The 17,133-nt window shown below is 32.3% G+C and overlaps 1 protein-coding gene and 1 long non-coding RNA gene across 39 annotated transcripts in view; one reads left to right on the top strand and one right to left on the bottom strand.

Moving 5' to 3' along the window:
• The window catches only part of LOC145296067 (tyrosine-protein phosphatase Lar-like), a 1,305,806-nt gene that overhangs the window by 656,003 nt on the left and 632,670 nt on the right, over positions 1-17,133 (bottom strand). The gene's annotated exons all lie outside the window — the stretch shown is intronic.
• The window catches only part of LOC145296072 (uncharacterized), a 270,506-nt gene that overhangs the window by 25,645 nt on the left and 227,728 nt on the right, over positions 1-17,133 (top strand). The window contains exon 2 of one of the 2 annotated variants that reach the window (XR_013869955.1): positions 17,012-17,129. The exons of the other annotated variant lie outside the window; for it this stretch is intronic. This is a non-coding gene — a long non-coding RNA (uncharacterized LOC145296072). Of the gene's footprint in view, positions 1-17,011; positions 17,130-17,133 lie in introns of those variants that run through there. 2 annotated transcript variants of the gene reach the window in all.

Genomic DNA, 17,133 nt, shown 5'->3' with positions numbered 1-17,133 from the left:
GTTAAGCAACATCAAGCCTGACCAATACCAAATGGGTGACCATTTCGGAAGGCGAGATGCTGTATGTACCGCGAGGTAAAATACCAGATTGGGAAACTGGCACAGTCTATCCTTCTCTCGAGGGTAGATGGGCCTCTCTTAAGCCGTGGTAGGCAACCCATCTAGTGATGGCGTCACAATAAAAAAAATACTCTTGATGGCCCTAGCGAAGCATCAAGTGTCCAGCTACGAACAAGATTTGAATTACACTACAAACTCGTGTAGTGAGTTCAATCTCGACTGCAGTCGCATCTTACGTTACGTAAGTAGTGGATAAAGTACTTTGTAAAATTCAGTTGTAAGATATTCTTTTATAGAGATTGAAGGTTCAATCTTCAGTGTGGGCGATACTCAAAAATATAATTACGAATTACTTAGGACTTCTACCCAGTCACGACTGACGGAACAAGTGTACAGTAGTCAATGGGAAAATGTCCTAGTAATCGTTAGTAGTGGAAATTTGGTAAATTGGATTACTTAAAGGGATGACTCATCAAGAATTTGTTTACATTGGACTTGAAGACGACTATGTTGTAGTCAGTTGGGAAGCAAGAAGAGTTCCACAGGCGTTCAGTTTTAAAAAAGGAGCTTTGTTCATGGAATCTACATTTAGGTTTAGGCACAGATAAAGAGTGTGGGAAATTATTGATAGTGGTTTCAGCTAGATGAGTGTTTTTCGTGAAAGTCAGGCCAGGGGGAATCATAGATTAGAGCTCAGACCAGCACTGGCGATGAAAATAACGATAAAGCAGAGACAGGCTTGCAACGTCTCTTCTGTGGGGAAAAAGGTGTCAGGGAAGAGAAAAGGGCATCCCTCTTCAGCTTGAAAGAGCATTTCCGTTAATAAATGGGTAAATCAAAATGGACGCACCTTAAGAAAGTCCATTCTTGTTTATTATTTATTTATGTATTATCATGTTCTTCTGATCATTGTCCATAGCAAGTATTATATTAGAATTCTCCTCAAAACCTCACCCATTTTCAGCACTCATCTGCCCACTGATAATGTCTTTGTGAAGCCGCCATTTTGTCTAGCCAATCCTTCCACACTGCCATCATATCTGCTCATTGTATTCTAATTTCAAAATTATCATATGGCCAAATTCATTAGGGATGGCCAATGAAAGTCAAAGTAATTTACTTTTTAACCAAAAAAAAAAAAAAAAAAGAAATTAATAAAATAATACCCCTGTTTGAAAAAAAGAAATGCACCGAATATCTGATTTTACTGAAAATTTTAATGTTTATCTATATAATAAAACAGGATATTTGTGTGTACAATTCGCTTGAATAATCACTTATACAAATTGCAATTTTAAGAGCAACCAAGGAGATGCTTAAGGAGAACAAGAAAGAAAAGAATAATCAAGTATACAAATTTAAATTCATGAGCTAATAAGTAGAGGCTTAATCTTAATAATTAATGATAATAAAAACAAATGAGAGAATAATCACATATGAAAATTTAAATTTTATGAGCAAAAAAAGGAGAGGCTTAATCTTAACTGATAATTATGAAGAAAAAAGAGGAGATAATAACGTATATAAATTATCAACCCGTTGGATGTGAAATGTTGCCTGGTGTTGCTGACCTATGAGTCCGGGACATTTACAGTATATTAAATACCGAAACTGGATGATGAGATGAGGATGATGACAACAGTGTAATCCAATGTAAAGATACTAGTGGTTAGAGGATTAATCGGAATCGAAAAAATCGGAAGTTTTTGAGGTATAAGAATCAATATCAGAATCCCAAAAAGTTTGTGCTTATTTTCCAATGCCAAAAACGATTCTTTGAATTATCTTTATTCATTTGATTTTGTTTAAAACAAAACCTTCCGCTGCTGATAGTAAATATCAAATAATAAATATTTATTGATTCTAAATTACTGGTAATACTAAAACCTGTAGATCACCCCCACGAGTGTTTTTACGTTTGAGAAAAAATATGCGCATTTAACGTGTTTTTTTTTACGGTAATCAGGCCAAAGTACGAATTTTATAATTAAATATTTCAAGATTTATAAAGAATTGAAATCAGAAATTGTATCTGAATTGGGAATTTAATACAGAATCGGGAAAAATATTGGAATCATTCCATCACTAGAAGATATTATCTATTACTAACAGAGATTTGCTATCTGTCTGCTTAAAGCTGAAACTATACTTCTACTTTTATTAATAACTAGCATGGGTGCCCGGCGTTGCCCAGGTGTTTGGAGGTGTGTGTTAAGCAAAAAAAAAAAAAAAATGTGGTAGTAGGCAGGCAGGCTCAGACCCGTACCACGAAGGAGGAAAAGAATGTGACGTCTTTGCTGTTGCGTCCATCACCAAACCAGAAGTAACGAAGGTTTAAATTAAGGCTAGTCAATCGAAAACAGGAGATGACTTTCAAAAATATCGGCAAAAAAAGTTACCCTTCCTTGTAGAAAAGTGCCCAGCACAAGCGATGAAAATAATGATAAAGCAGAGACAGGCTTGCAACGTCTCTTCTGTGTGAAGGATTTAATGTTTTTAGCCAATTTTTTCAATATTTGTCATCCAAAGCGTCGAGCTTCAAAATGATACCGATCTCATGAAAATCCATTGCCTCTGTCGAAAGTTTTAGTTTACCAACTTTCAATATCCCTTATGTCTAATCTTGAGTCTGTAGACTGAAATTTGACAGAGTAGTTTGGTAGGGAAATGTACACACACACAATTTCACTTTTATAGATATATAGATTAAAATAGTTCTTGCACATCATCTACTAGATAATTTTTTGTAATTTATACTAATTTCACCATGACAAGTACGTAATAATGTTTTCACTTGAAATGCGTTGGTTTAAAAGACCACCAATATAAACAAGCACTAAAAAACAATAATATATATCTAATAAGGATGATAACGCAGTTCCAAGATGAATAATATTCCAACTCCAAAATTTATAACAACACAGTTCTCAGGAGAATAAGAATTGTTATACAATGTAATTATAACACAGTTCCACGACTAATAATAATTCCAAGACGAATTCTACTGTTCCAAAGCCAAATTATAGTAGAATTTCAAAATGAATAATAGCACATTTCTAAGACAAATAATGACCCAATTTCAAAACAAATAATGATGTTACATTGTTTTCTCGGTGGCCAAAGGCTCAGATGTTTTCTTTAACCTTTTCTAAAAACTGGTATATTCTCGAGAGCAATCTTTATGTAAAAACTTTATATAGAAAATTTTATCCCTATATATAGTAAAAGAGGCGCAGTTTTTTCTCTCTAGACCAAACCACACTAGGTTTGCAACCACACATGGTGCATGCGCATTTATTACATCTCGCCTATTATCCACTATCTTATGTAACTTTAGAACGGCATTACGTACACACCTATGTGTGAGATTAAAATGTTACGTTATTTCCCAGGAGTGCCATGATCACGATCTCAATATCTACAGAGGAAGTAGATCATATTTTTCTCTTTGCATATTCTGTACTACCTCCCACTAGACACTGGCACCATCTTCACATATTCCTACTCTGCTGGGTTTGCACCACTATTAATATCCACGTACAGATGCAATAACATTTACATTTTCTTGCTTATGAATAATAATTTCTCCCTTGCCGATATATGCCCCCGCTATGTCTAAACACCTTATATGTGGTGTATCTAAAAAAATAAATAAAATCCAGCAATTCTATATAATAAAATAAAGAAAGCTTTGTTCTTACACTCTGTGATTAGTCAATTTTTTTTTTGGGGGGGGGTCATTGCCTTCTGTTTTTATGAACAATAAATGTATGTCACTTCAATTTCGTTTAACAATTGTTTCATCTGCCTAGGAAGAGTTTTTAATAAAATGAAACAAGTCTTTCTTAAATCTTCGAACATACATTTTTAAAAACTGGCATATTCTGGACACCAGGAATTTTAATGAGCAACAAGAATCTTTTATATTCATTTATTTATTTATTTGTGGACTGTTATCTTCATCTTTATAGTTGTTGTTTCATGACGTTTCCGCGAATTATTCCTCCTATGAAGATGAGGATAACAATCCGTAAATAAATATACAAATTACTCATCTCAAAGGATTCCAATAATAAAATAAGAATCTTCTAATCCTAAGAACCCCCCTCCCATAAAAAAAGAAATTGAAGTAATTCTATATAATACAGTAAAGTGAAGCAATTTCTTAAGGTTTTGTGATTAATAGCTTTATTTCTACAAAATTAATTTTAATGGCATCTGCTGAATATTGTGAAGTATTTTCCTTTATCCTATTAAACCCCCCATTTCTTATCTAATCTTTTATTAACGTTTGATAATCTGACTATAATATTATTGCCAAAGCTCAACCAATAAAAACAGTGAAAGAATGTTAAAGCTACTGTTTAATAAAATAATTTCTAGTTTCTATTTGTTTATTTTTTTATTGTTACTTTAATGAAGAAACCTGTGTTACCCGAGTGTAATAATCATTTGAAAGTTTACGTCAATTGTGTTGTCAAATATTTTATTATGAGTTTAGTTCCTTTATTTCTGTTTTTTTTTTTTCCTATTGATTAAAAATTGCCAGTAACAACTCGTCTTTTATAATAATGTCTTTTCAATAGACTTAATGTAAGGTCATTAAAATATCTATTATAGCACCTTTTTTGATAGACTTGATATGATGCTCCTATTTACTTGCGTCCCCACGAGGGCAGAGTTAGACACAAGGTCGGGTTTTAATGTGGGGAAAATCCAACTCCTCAAAAAGGGGTACTTTTGATAGGAACAAAAATTAAAATTGTCTCAGTCATGAAGGATTTCTCCTCCACCTCCACTGACCGAGGACAGAAAATGTGAAATATAGTATCAGAACAGATACTACACTGTGATCTTGGCCAAGACTTGATATGATGTTATTAAAAATATATTTTGTAATAATGTCTTTGATAATGACTTGATATAAATTCATTAAAAATATCTTTCGTATTAATGTTTTTTTAATGGACTTGATATGAGGCGATTAAAAATATCTTTTGTAGTAATATCTTTTTTAATGGATTTGATATAAGACCATTAAAATGTCTTTATTCATGATTTGATATGATGTCATTAAAAACATCCGTAATAATGTCTATTTTTAATAAACTTGATAAGAAGTCATTAAAAAGCATATATGTCTCTTTTTAATAGACCTTATGAGGTCATTAAAAATATCTTTTATGTCTTTTTTAATAGATTTGATTTCAAGTAACTATCTGTAATAATGTCTTTTTTAAAAGACTTGATATGAGCTCATTAAAAAATATCTTCTGTATAAATATCTTATTTTAAAGAGGCCATTAAAAAGCATTTAATGAGGCCATTAAAAAACATCTGTAATGATGTATATTTTATAGACTTGATAGGATGTCGTTAAAAACAAGGGTGTAGTTCAAACAAGATATCCTTAAAGCGGCATAATCTAAAATATAAATTAAGCCATTTGGGTTTTAAAAGCTGGACCTTAATTGAACTTAAGCTGACAAAACAATCTTTGATTTTGACTAGCCAATATTCATTTACTATTATTGTAGAATGTTCTTTGCAATAAAATACTCCCGGGTAACGCCAGGTCGGCAAAGCTTGTAATAAACGAATAAATAAATTTCAATAATTGATTTTCACATTATAACAGCCAGCCACAGTTTTGTTCTTCATCCTTATCAATGGAGTGTGATGACCTTCATCCTCCGGGGACTCCTACACATCAAGTGTCATGTCTTCTTGTCATTTTTCTCTGCTCATCTTATTGCCAAATCTCATTATGTGACCACCCACTCTTTCGTTATTCATATCGCTACCGACCACCTAATAATCATAAAATAAATAAATAAATAAAAAAAAAAACTACAAGGAAGAGATCAACTTAAGCATATATATATATATATATATATATATATATATATATATATATATATATATATATAAACTGCTTTTATATGTCACGTGACTGATGTATTATGCTGCAGGCTAAACAGCTGCGGCAGGCTCTACATCTGGAAGCGCTATTGTTTCGGAAAAAAGGGGGAACATGTCCTTTTTTCATTCAGAAATAAGTTCATAGTTTGTTGAGTTGATGTTTTCCTTTGTGTGTGTGTGTGTAAGAGAGAGAGAGAGAGGGAGATGGGGGTTCTCAGATTAAGGATTATTCAAGTAGCAAATAAGGAAAATCCACTTATGAATAGGAATGTGTATGTCCCCTCCCCTCCGTCTTATGTTCTCACACTCATAAAAACGTACACACACACACACATTATATATATATATATATATATATATATATATATATATATATATATATATATATGTGTGTGTGTGTGTGTGTGTGTGTGTGTGTGTATATATATTACAAAAGAAAAATGCGAGCATGAAAAGTGATATGGTTAAGCATAAACATGGAAAAGTAACGAACTAGTTGTTAAAATTGGAAAAGAAATGGAAAAGATATTCTAGTAAAAAATATAATAAATTTATAACTTAAAATATTGCAGCATTAAGAATTTATTATATAATGTTATAAATTGAATTAAAAAACTCTTAATGCTGCAATATTTTAAGTTATAAATTTATTATATTTTTTACTAGAATACCTTGTCCTTTTCTTTTCCAGTTTTAACAACTAGTCCATTACTTTTTCATAAGCTTAACCATATCACTTTTCATGCTCGCATTTTTCTATTGTAATCCATGATTTTTCCAGGCTTCCACTAAATTAACTTGTTCTTTGTTTAATTTTAGCCTTATTTTTTTGCCCCCATAAACATAACATACATATATGTAATAACAATGTACAGTACTAATAAAATCCCCCCCAATTATCTCCCTTTCATGCTTTCATTCTGTTTCACTTTTTGCAACAGCAATGAATTAGCAGCAACAGTAGTCGCTGAAGCGACGTGGTTACTAGGGAAACCAGTGATAGAAAACGTCGCTCACCTCTTTACGTATTTTTTTTTTTACGATTTTGAACACCAGTAAATTTATCATAACTTGTTTTACTGAACAAAAATTGAAAAAATTTTTTTACAATATAGCTGAGAAGCTGATCAATAAACTATAATAATTGTTTGAAATTTGGTCGAAAAATGAGTGAGCGGTGAAGCTTTAAAGCAGTTCTAAATGACTAAAACTCCCACTTAATTATATTCAAATACTACTGTGTTTGAATGATACATATATTTCGAATTTTCCTAGATTCAGCCACTCTGATGAGTCGTAGATGGCAAAACACGTGTCAGTCGATAATTATATTTTAAAAAATAATACATATGCCGCTCCTCATTTGGAGGTACCAAATTGGTCAAAGGGAAAATTATTCCTAACTCGCATTTAGGTAAAAATGCATTTTCGTATAATTCATTCGAAAAAGTATCGCAAAAAAAACAAAACAAATAACATCTATATATATATATATATATATATATATATATATATATATATATATATATACGTACATCTATGCACACACACATATATATACTATCATATAAAGGTCACTTTGTGTGTGTGTGTGAGAGAGTTTTGTTCCTCATAGGTTTTGAAATGGCTGAACCTATCTTTTGCAAATTTCACACATATAAATTTGTCTGGCAGTGTTCTTAGATATGTTTTGTACAGAAATTCATCGGATAAGTATCAAAAATAAAAGAAGTTCAATCTTAAAAATAGTCTTTTTTCTTATAGATAAAAAATAATTTTTACAGGAGAATATTTTACATTACACCAACCAAGGGAGATAATTCTTAGCAAATCAAGAGAGATTCAATTCTCAGCAAATCATTTCTTCCTAAAAAAAAAAAAAAACTATTGCCATCTTAAATATAGCTCAGTGATAGAGTATTCAACTACAGATAAAACCCAGATGTACCTCACCATTTTATTTTAATTTTTTCTTATTAATAAGTTCAATTTACGATAAAAGAAGAGATACCATTTAAAATCGCCACAAATCATTTCTTTGTTCGCATATTTTAAAACTAAATATTAATCAGAAGTGACTTTTCCAGGGCATTGATCGTCAAACCCAAATATCAGCTGACGTGATATTGCAAAGAAACACAGACGAAATTTGCTGAACGACATTATCATTATTACTTTTTAAAATTTTATTTGTGAATGTATATATATATATATATATATATATATATATATATATATATATATATATATATATTAAAGGAGTTTTTTTTTTCTTTTTATATAATGCAATACAATGTAATTTTTTTCTCTGGTGGAGAAAAAAAAAAGGAAAATACATAATTAAAAAAAAAAAAAAAAAGGAATATAAATAATTTCAAGTTAATTTTTGCCAGGGGTAAAGTAACCAATGAAGTTTTAACGAGGTTAATAAAAGAGTGCTCAATTGAAACTTAGGGAGGTTTATTGCCAAATCAAATTCCAGTGAAAACCAATGGTCTCTACAAATGAGAAATTAATGGTAAACAGATATTGTGATAACACAGAATAATTTGCAAATGTTATTGAAAGAGGTGGAGAGTACTGGAAATCTGGAGAGATTTGTTGTCACTCAGACTCCAGGGAAAACTATGTGTTGTTCTCAAAGAGAATTCTTTGATGATGGTTTGTGTGAACACTCCAGGTGAGTAAATAATAATACTAATTATTATTATTAATATTATTTACTCACTAGGAGTAGTCACACAAGCCATCATCAAAGATTGCTATTTGAGAACAACCCATAGTTTTCCCTGGAGTCTGAGTGACAACAAATCTCTCCAGATTTCCAGTAAAACTATTATTATGCTTTATATATATAGAAGTCAAGAGATGTATTATTTTGCTATATTATTTCCATAGATTTTTATATAGAAACACATTCGTAAATTAGATGGTAATGCTTGATCAAAAATAGATTCACTATTTCGTTAAATACTCATAGAGACATTAAGAAATATTAAAAAGATGTTGAACTAACATAGATTGCAAAGAACGCTAGAAATACACATCCATTTGATATGATGTTCAAAGACATTGATTAACACTCACTTCTGAGTGACAGTCTTCCAAACGTGGAGGGTTCAATTCTTACCAAAATCGATAATGCTTAATAACATAATAATTAATACTTCTACCTGGTCATGGCTGACAGAATAGATTTAAGAAAAAACGATTCATAAAGATATACAAAAGAGACAGATCTTAGTGTATTCTTAGGTAATAATATGCCACCTTCTGCACCAACAACACACATAGATACCCCAAGTACAGGGTTGCATGGAAGACCAAAGAAAACTTGGCTAGAGTGCATACAAAGTGACTTGCTTGCAACATGACTGGTATTAACCCTTTGGATCAGACCGTATGGAGAGCAAGTGTGAGACATTGCCTGGTATTTCCCACTCGCAGAGTTCAGGACACCTGCAACACTAAATACCAACATCTGATGATGATGATGATGATGATGATGGACAGGAACGTATACAGAATTTAAAACCAAAACATTTATTTAATCTTCGATGTAAAATTGTTTTTGTTTCATCAATTATAACCATGTAAAATATTAATTATGTTATTTGTAGTTATTATTGACTGTGGTAAGGATTGAACCTTAAACTGCCAGAAGACTGTCACTCAAACTGACTTTTATCAATGCTTTTATCTGTTGGGTCCCAAGTGAGCTTCTTCAATTCTTGATAATAACTAAGAATAATATAGTAATTAACGCTTCTACCTGGTCATGGCTGACAGAATAGATTTAAGAAAAACGGTGCATGTTATCTAGTGGGGCAGGTTATCTCAATATTCCATAAGAATCTTTTACTTAGTGATACAAGCACCAAAAATTGGTGCAAATGACGTTCAGAACGTACATTTTAAGAAAAGAATGTTAGCCATCAGAAAATTCAAGATGGCTGCAGAAGCAAACCTGACAAATTTCAATTTTGGTGCTTGTATCACTAAGTAAAAGACGGTTTCAGCAATCTGCCCCACTAATGTTCTAGACATGGAAAGAGGCATCAATGTTTGAAAACTATCGATTTTATTATATTTTCCAGAAAAAAAAAAAATGACATTTTCAATTCTAAGATGTAATTTTATGAATGCATTATTATTCAACTAAAAAAGCCATAAAATCCTTATAAATGATCAAGTCTATGAATCTGTGATACACTGGATTAACAATCGTTTTAGGTGACAGTCTTCCCCGCAATAAACAGCCATAAAATCCTTAAAAATGAAGCTTTTAACTCCCCCACACACATACACTTTATCTAATTATTATTTTGTTGTTGTTGTTGTTGTTGTTGTTGTTTTGCAGATTCATTTAGTTTAAATAGGTTTAACCCATTTGCTGGTTTCAGAAATCATTATTATATTTATTGGTCATTACTCATCAGGGCCAAAAGCAACCAGAGGATAAGGATTAATATGATTGCAAGAAGGATGCTGCAAGAGGATTAAAAATGATGAATACAAAGGACAAAATTTGATTACTTAAGTGCACCAGGCATTTGTTGACATTAGACTTGAAGATGACCATGTTGTAATGTGTGTGGAAGCAGTCCCATAGTCATGTGTTCCGCAAGTGGAAAGGCCTTAACAATCTGTTCTAAGTGACAGTTTTCTGAAGGTTGAAGATTCAATCCTTATTATAGGCGATTATAGCTAAGAATAACTTGATAATTAATTGACACAGTTTCCAATCTACCATTGTGGATTAAATAGAGGGTTCGGGTTTGAAATTCCATATGAATCTCAAATTCAACTAAATATTCCCAAGTTCTGAAAGCCGCATCTGAATATGATGGGAGGTTATATGGATCCGAAACATTGTGAAAAAACCCCCCAACTAAGATGATGAATCTGTCGTACAATAGATTGTGTTGATTTACTTTCTTCTTATGAGTAGCAGTTTGTTTTTCTTCATCCGATTCTCGCTAGTGTTTAAGAATGTGAGGGTGAGATGGAGAAGACTTGTATGAGAGTCATTGAACATTTCTTTTCGTCTTGCTTCCCTCCTCACCGGCCAATGGTGGGGAAGGCAGCTGATTCACTTCGTTTAAAGTTTTAGATGTTTTCGAGTTTCATATGTGTTTCATATGAAGATCCTCAAATTCTAAAAAGATGCGCCTGAAGAAGGCCGGAGATTATATCGGACAAAGCATCATGAAAATAACAATATTATATCAAAACAGTAAATTCAAATAAGAGGAATTATCAATACTCATCTGAAAAAAATTCCGGAGCAAAACAATTCTTGAATTAATTACATCAACATGATTGTTTTTTTTTGGGGGGGGGGGTACTTGTTTGTTCTTGCGAGCAAAGAATTTCCGGCTTTTTGAAATAAAACGAATAAGCTTTTCAAAAGTTAAAAAAGAACAAATATATTGTTCGAACCGCGATTCCAATCATGGATTAGCATTTTCTGTTTCGATATTGAATATCAAAACATAATCAAACTTATTTGTTTTGGAAAATAAAATGCAAATTATATTTTCGGAAAAACGTGTTCAACGCATGCGCCATGGCTTCACACAGAATCACAGTATTCTTCAGCAACTATGATTAGCTCGTCAATCTTGATCAGAAATGCCATCTAAATTTTCTCATCATAAATCAGTTGATCTAGACTTAGAATTGAACTTCATCGATTTCAACATTAGATAGTTCGCAAGTCAATAGCACTGCAAATAGGATTATATATATGCGCGCGTGTGTGTGTGTGTGTGTGTGTGTGTGTGTGTGTGTGTGTGAATAAATAATTTAAATGAACACTTAAATAATACTGGGCACAATGCCATTATTATCAATAGTCGATGTAAAATTTGTTTATTTACTTTTTTAAGTTTTAATTTATATTACTAAAGAAGAAGAAAAATCGACAAACAAATATATATATATATATTGATTAGAAATTATTCAAGTTTTATTTTTACTCCTTATTTCCATTTTTTATATAGATTAGGAAATTAAAATATATTTCTAATAAATGAATTATCGGAGGGGAGGATAAAATATGTAATCAGTTAAATAGATTGAAATTTTTATTTTTTATTTTACTTCCTTTGTTTTAAAATAGTTTAGTAAATTGCATTCTTCCTTACATTTTCCATCCGCTATGATTTCCCTATAAGCAAGGTTCCTTATTTTCTTCCGCAGATATATCCAGTCATCGTACGCAATGAATTGCAGACTTGGCTTATTTTCACATTATGTCTGCATTATTCGACCAAACGTAAACCCAATTGTTGAACAGACGCTGTCTGCAGCGTTTCTAGTTTACTTTCTCCGCATGCAATCTGCATGCGGTCTTCCCGAGAACTTCCTACGATATTGAACTTCACCTCTTGAACAGCGTGACTCATGCTGCTAACGTCTTCGACTATTTCTTCAAGCTCAGCTGTTCACTCGCCTCCCCACTTTTTATTCGTTACACGTTTCTAGTGTCAGGAAGTAATTGTTTTTTTCTGTGTTTTTTTGTATATTTATTTTTGTTTGTTTATTTTATTAAAAAAAAAAAAAAATTTCTTCACCACAAACAAAAAAGAAAAATTAATGACGTGTAAAGTTCAAAGTGGAATCCGAAGACCATCAAGCTATCTAATCAAACATTTAGCGGATTAATTAATACCAAAGATTTCTTCAAAGAAATCATTCGGATATATATTACGATAGTCAACAACGAAAAAGAAAAAAAGGTCAAGAAATAATTTTGGTTGGCTGGTTGGTTGTTTTACGACATATCAACCCATTTCAGATTATTTAATGCCGAATCAGGTGATTTTGAAGAAAACATTTTTAATAGAATATATTTGTTTTTGAAGTCGGTTTCTATTTAACCCATAGTTGGGACCCTAACAGGTACTACCAGTTCGGGTCAGAGTGGACCTGGAAGCAATGGCAATTAAAGGGTGGCTCCACACTTCCCAAAGTCCGCAAGCTGGGGCCTCACCATCGGATATAGTTTTAGGTCATATCCAGGACCCCAAGAAATAAATGTATAACAAATAAATGTTACCAACGGCAAGATAAGTTTCTCTTCTACCTACCTGGATAAGTTTTTGGTAGTTTAACTGATTTTAAAGTGTGTTTGAAGTGTAAAACGCAAGTACTGCTAAGCTGTTAAGTTAAGACGAAAACAAAGATGGCACCATAATGCACCTGCCTTTAGAATCTTGAACATTGCTCAAAAGCTTGAAAATACAATAATGTCTATTCCTTCCGTTACCAATACACCTTATTTATTATATTTAAAATCTGCAAGGTCTGACGAAATTATCGGATCGTTAATTCAATTCCGGTAGTGGAAACATATGTAACAAAGCAGATAAAAAACGGCAATAAAAAATATGTATATTTTGCTCTACAGTAGTATTGAGCACCTTTTTCAGTTTTTTTACCACTTACCATTTAATTATATATATATATATATATAATGGTGGGAATTAAATTCGAAGGTCTCCGTGTTAAATGTTTGTTGATTATAAATGCAATGATGTCAAGCAAAAGAACTCACTGATTATGTTTATAAATTAAGAGATTGTGTTTAGCTCTTTGTTTTTTTTTTTGGGGGGGGGTTCTTTTTTTGTTTTTTTTTACTACTCAATGTGATTGTTGCCAAAGATGCAAGCCTTTCAAAAGAGAGAAAAAAAATAGGAGGATTTGCTAAGCCACGGTAAGGAGGCTGTTAACTAATGAGCGGTTGAACTGTGAGGCTAATGGATGCTGGAATAGCATGTCAAAAACGCCATCCAAAGTTTACATATCAAAGGTATCATCATCAGCAGCACCACCATCACCAGCAGCATGGACTTGACTGTGACTAAGTGGTTAACGGCACGACTGACGACCTGTATGTACCAAGTTTCCATAAAGATGTCGGCAACCATCATGTGGTCCCACCCATAAGTCTGTTGTCTTTCTAGAAAGAAATTTTAACTAGAAATATATCTGAGTGGGGTGGGGGGACGAATGACAACCAATAATCATCTTCACGAAATGAATGAGGCTCAACAACAACAACATTATCAATGGCAACTTCGCCTTTTCTGACCTCGATCAGTGGAAGAGAAATCCTAGGTTGAGGCAATTTATTTTTGTTCCTATCCAGAGTGCCCCTTTTTGGGGGAGCTGGATTTTCCCTCACATTAAAAACCCGATCTTGTGTCTAACTCTGCCCTCGTGGGGAGGCAAGTAAATAGGAACATCATATCAAGTCTATCAAAAAAGGTATTATTATAGATATTTTAATAACCTTATATTAAGTCTATTGAAAAGACATTATTTATAATAATAATACTATATATATATATATAGTTTCCAGAAATTTTTTAGATGAGACAAGTCATTGGTGCCGTCGGTTTCAAACCCGATAATTAGGACCATTTTAGATACCCAAATCAAGCTCTCGTCAGCCAGTACTCATTACTGATATGGGTATCTAAAACGGTCCTAATTATCGGGTTTGAAACCGACGGTACCGATTACTTGTCTCATCTAAAAATTTTCTGTAAACAAAATAAATATATATTAATATGCTCTTATTTTCGAATTTTTCTTATAATTGAGCACTCTGCTGGATTTCTTTTTCAAAAAAAAAAATTATATATATATATATATATATATATATATTATCATCACATGAAGGTTCAGGTTAGGGTAAGGATTAGGTTTAGTACATTTCTTCTTTCAAGTAACCATTGGAATTCTGGATATGGCAGTCGAGATGATTCTTCCCAACAGCTGTCTATCATTTTACTGGTTGTGTCATCTTTGCTATGCTATGATCTTTCGGAGCTATTTACGACCCATAGATGCATTAACTATAGACATACTGGCCTTTTTTTGTTGCTAGCAAGAGCACTCACTTAACAATTCTAAAGTAGTTCCCTGATTGGCATATCACATACTGTTGCGGATTATGAAATCAGCTATGTCGGGTTTTAATCCTATCAGATCTGACATGGTCTTTTACGTTGGGAAATCACAATAAATAACATCCTGTTCTTATTTCTCATCCCTGTGTGTATATGTGCATGTGTTTCTCAACTCTATGTAACTTACACATTATCATCAAAGGTTAAAACGTTGGACTGTTACAATATGTAAATTTCAAATCAGAATAGATAAGCCTAGTATGTCTATCAACACGGATGAGTTTGGACAATACAAATACAGAACGGCTGTCGGCAACTAACAAAATATAAATATATATATATATATATATATATATATATATATATATATATATATATATATATATATATATATATAGTAGCGTTCCTCTGTGTGTGTCTGCATGTACAACTCCTCTCCAGCCCACACCACTGGACCGATCATGATGATGGTTTCCTAGAGACTGTGCACAACATTTTTCAAGGTCAAAGGTTAAGGTTATATTTGGTGCGGCTCGGCTCTTACAACATCCACCAACTGCAAGAGTGCCCATGAAGCGGGTACCTGAGTGTACAGCAAAGTCCTGTGCAAAATGCAGGTACCTTTGCTAGTATATATATATATATATATATATATATATGGTAAAACTAGTAATTAGTAAAAACCTGAAGAGAGTGCTCAATACTATATATATATATATACATACATATATGTTTGAAGAAGCCTATATGATAACTAAGCTCCACAGTATTCTGTGTCTCATCTCAGGCTACTCTGATGAAACATGACTCTGCGTAGCTCAATTATCATGTATATTTTTATAATGAGCTCTACTAATGTATTGAGCACTGTTGAAGTAAATACTGGAAATCAATACATAAAATATGATATATCCTTAAAACATTTTATGTGAATAGATTCCATGATGACAATTTACAGGTCCACCCTTCTTTTGTCGGGGGACTGTGCACTTTTGTTACCGTGCTGAAATAATTAGGTCTTGTTTTTTAATGTTTTGTCCGAATGAAATGAAACTTTGGTCATAACTAGATTATTATATTCAAAACATCACATCAAAACACAAGGTTCTTTGGCCTTTTTTTTTCTCCGTTCTACAGCATATGTTCTAGATGGCCTCCATTTAGCTTTTGTTTTTTTTTTTTGGAGGTCACCCTGTAGTACGGTAACAAAAATTTTGTAAGATTAATGGAAAAGGACTGACAAAGTGCTCGATGGTAAGAAAATTGAAAAAAAAATAAGAGTAATATTTATTTATACATGTATTACAGAAGATCAAAACAACATCGGTGCCGTCGGTTTCAAATCCAGCACGTGACTGCCCTTTATTGACTTTCCAACACCAAAGCAATAGCGCATTGAACTAAATGAGCAGTTTTTAAATGTAACTCATAAAAATAGATATTAAAAATGATTACAAAATTTTTGGATTTACCTTTTCTTCCTTTTTTTCTTCGGGGAGCGGGGAATGGGTGGACAGTTACCGGGGGGGGGGCGTAATACATTTCAATTTAAACTTCTATCTTTCTCTACCCCTTTCTATTCATTTCTCTATCTTTAACTCTTTCCCTTTCCCCATTTCAGCATCCATCTCCCCACCTTCCCTCTTTCTCCTGTGCCCAGCTAATCCCTCTTTCTGGGCGCACACACAGACAACTCTTCTTTATATATAGATTCCTCAAGAAATGAGTTGGTATAAAGGAAATAATTTCTTCATAAAAAAAAAGAACTGCTTCCCCTTTTTACATAAAATGGCTGAACAATGCCCACCCTCTGATAAAATCTGTGCCAGTTTTTTTTGGGGGGGGGGATTTAAAGAATTAATAATTTTTTCCTAAATTTTAGATATTATTCTTTCAAGGCAACACTAATAAAGATGATACCAACTTTGTGAGTGTTTTTTTTTGTAGTTTTCTTTTAACTGGACATACAAATACACATACACACAGACAATTGCCTTTTATATAATAGAATATATATATATATATATATATATATATATATATATATATATATATATATATCTCAACTGAATTATTAATGAAAAAAAATTTTGTGTTTTTTTTTTCAGAATGAAACGTCTGACATTTTGAAAAATATCGCCCTAATAAATAAAAAGGATGAACAAAACTGTGAAGAAAATTTCTTTCTTTTTTTTAATGATAATTATATCAGGTACGTATAAAAAGAAAC

Source organism: Euprymna scolopes, chromosome 16 (assembly GCF_053919585.1).
Source record: "Euprymna scolopes isolate OS-2025 chromosome 16, ASM5391958v1, whole genome shotgun sequence".
NCBI classification, from domain to species: Eukaryota; Metazoa; Mollusca; class Cephalopoda; order Sepiida; family Sepiolidae; genus Euprymna; species Euprymna scolopes.
Note: the sequence above shows the minus strand (reverse complement) of the source record. Positions and strands in the feature narration are given on the sequence as shown.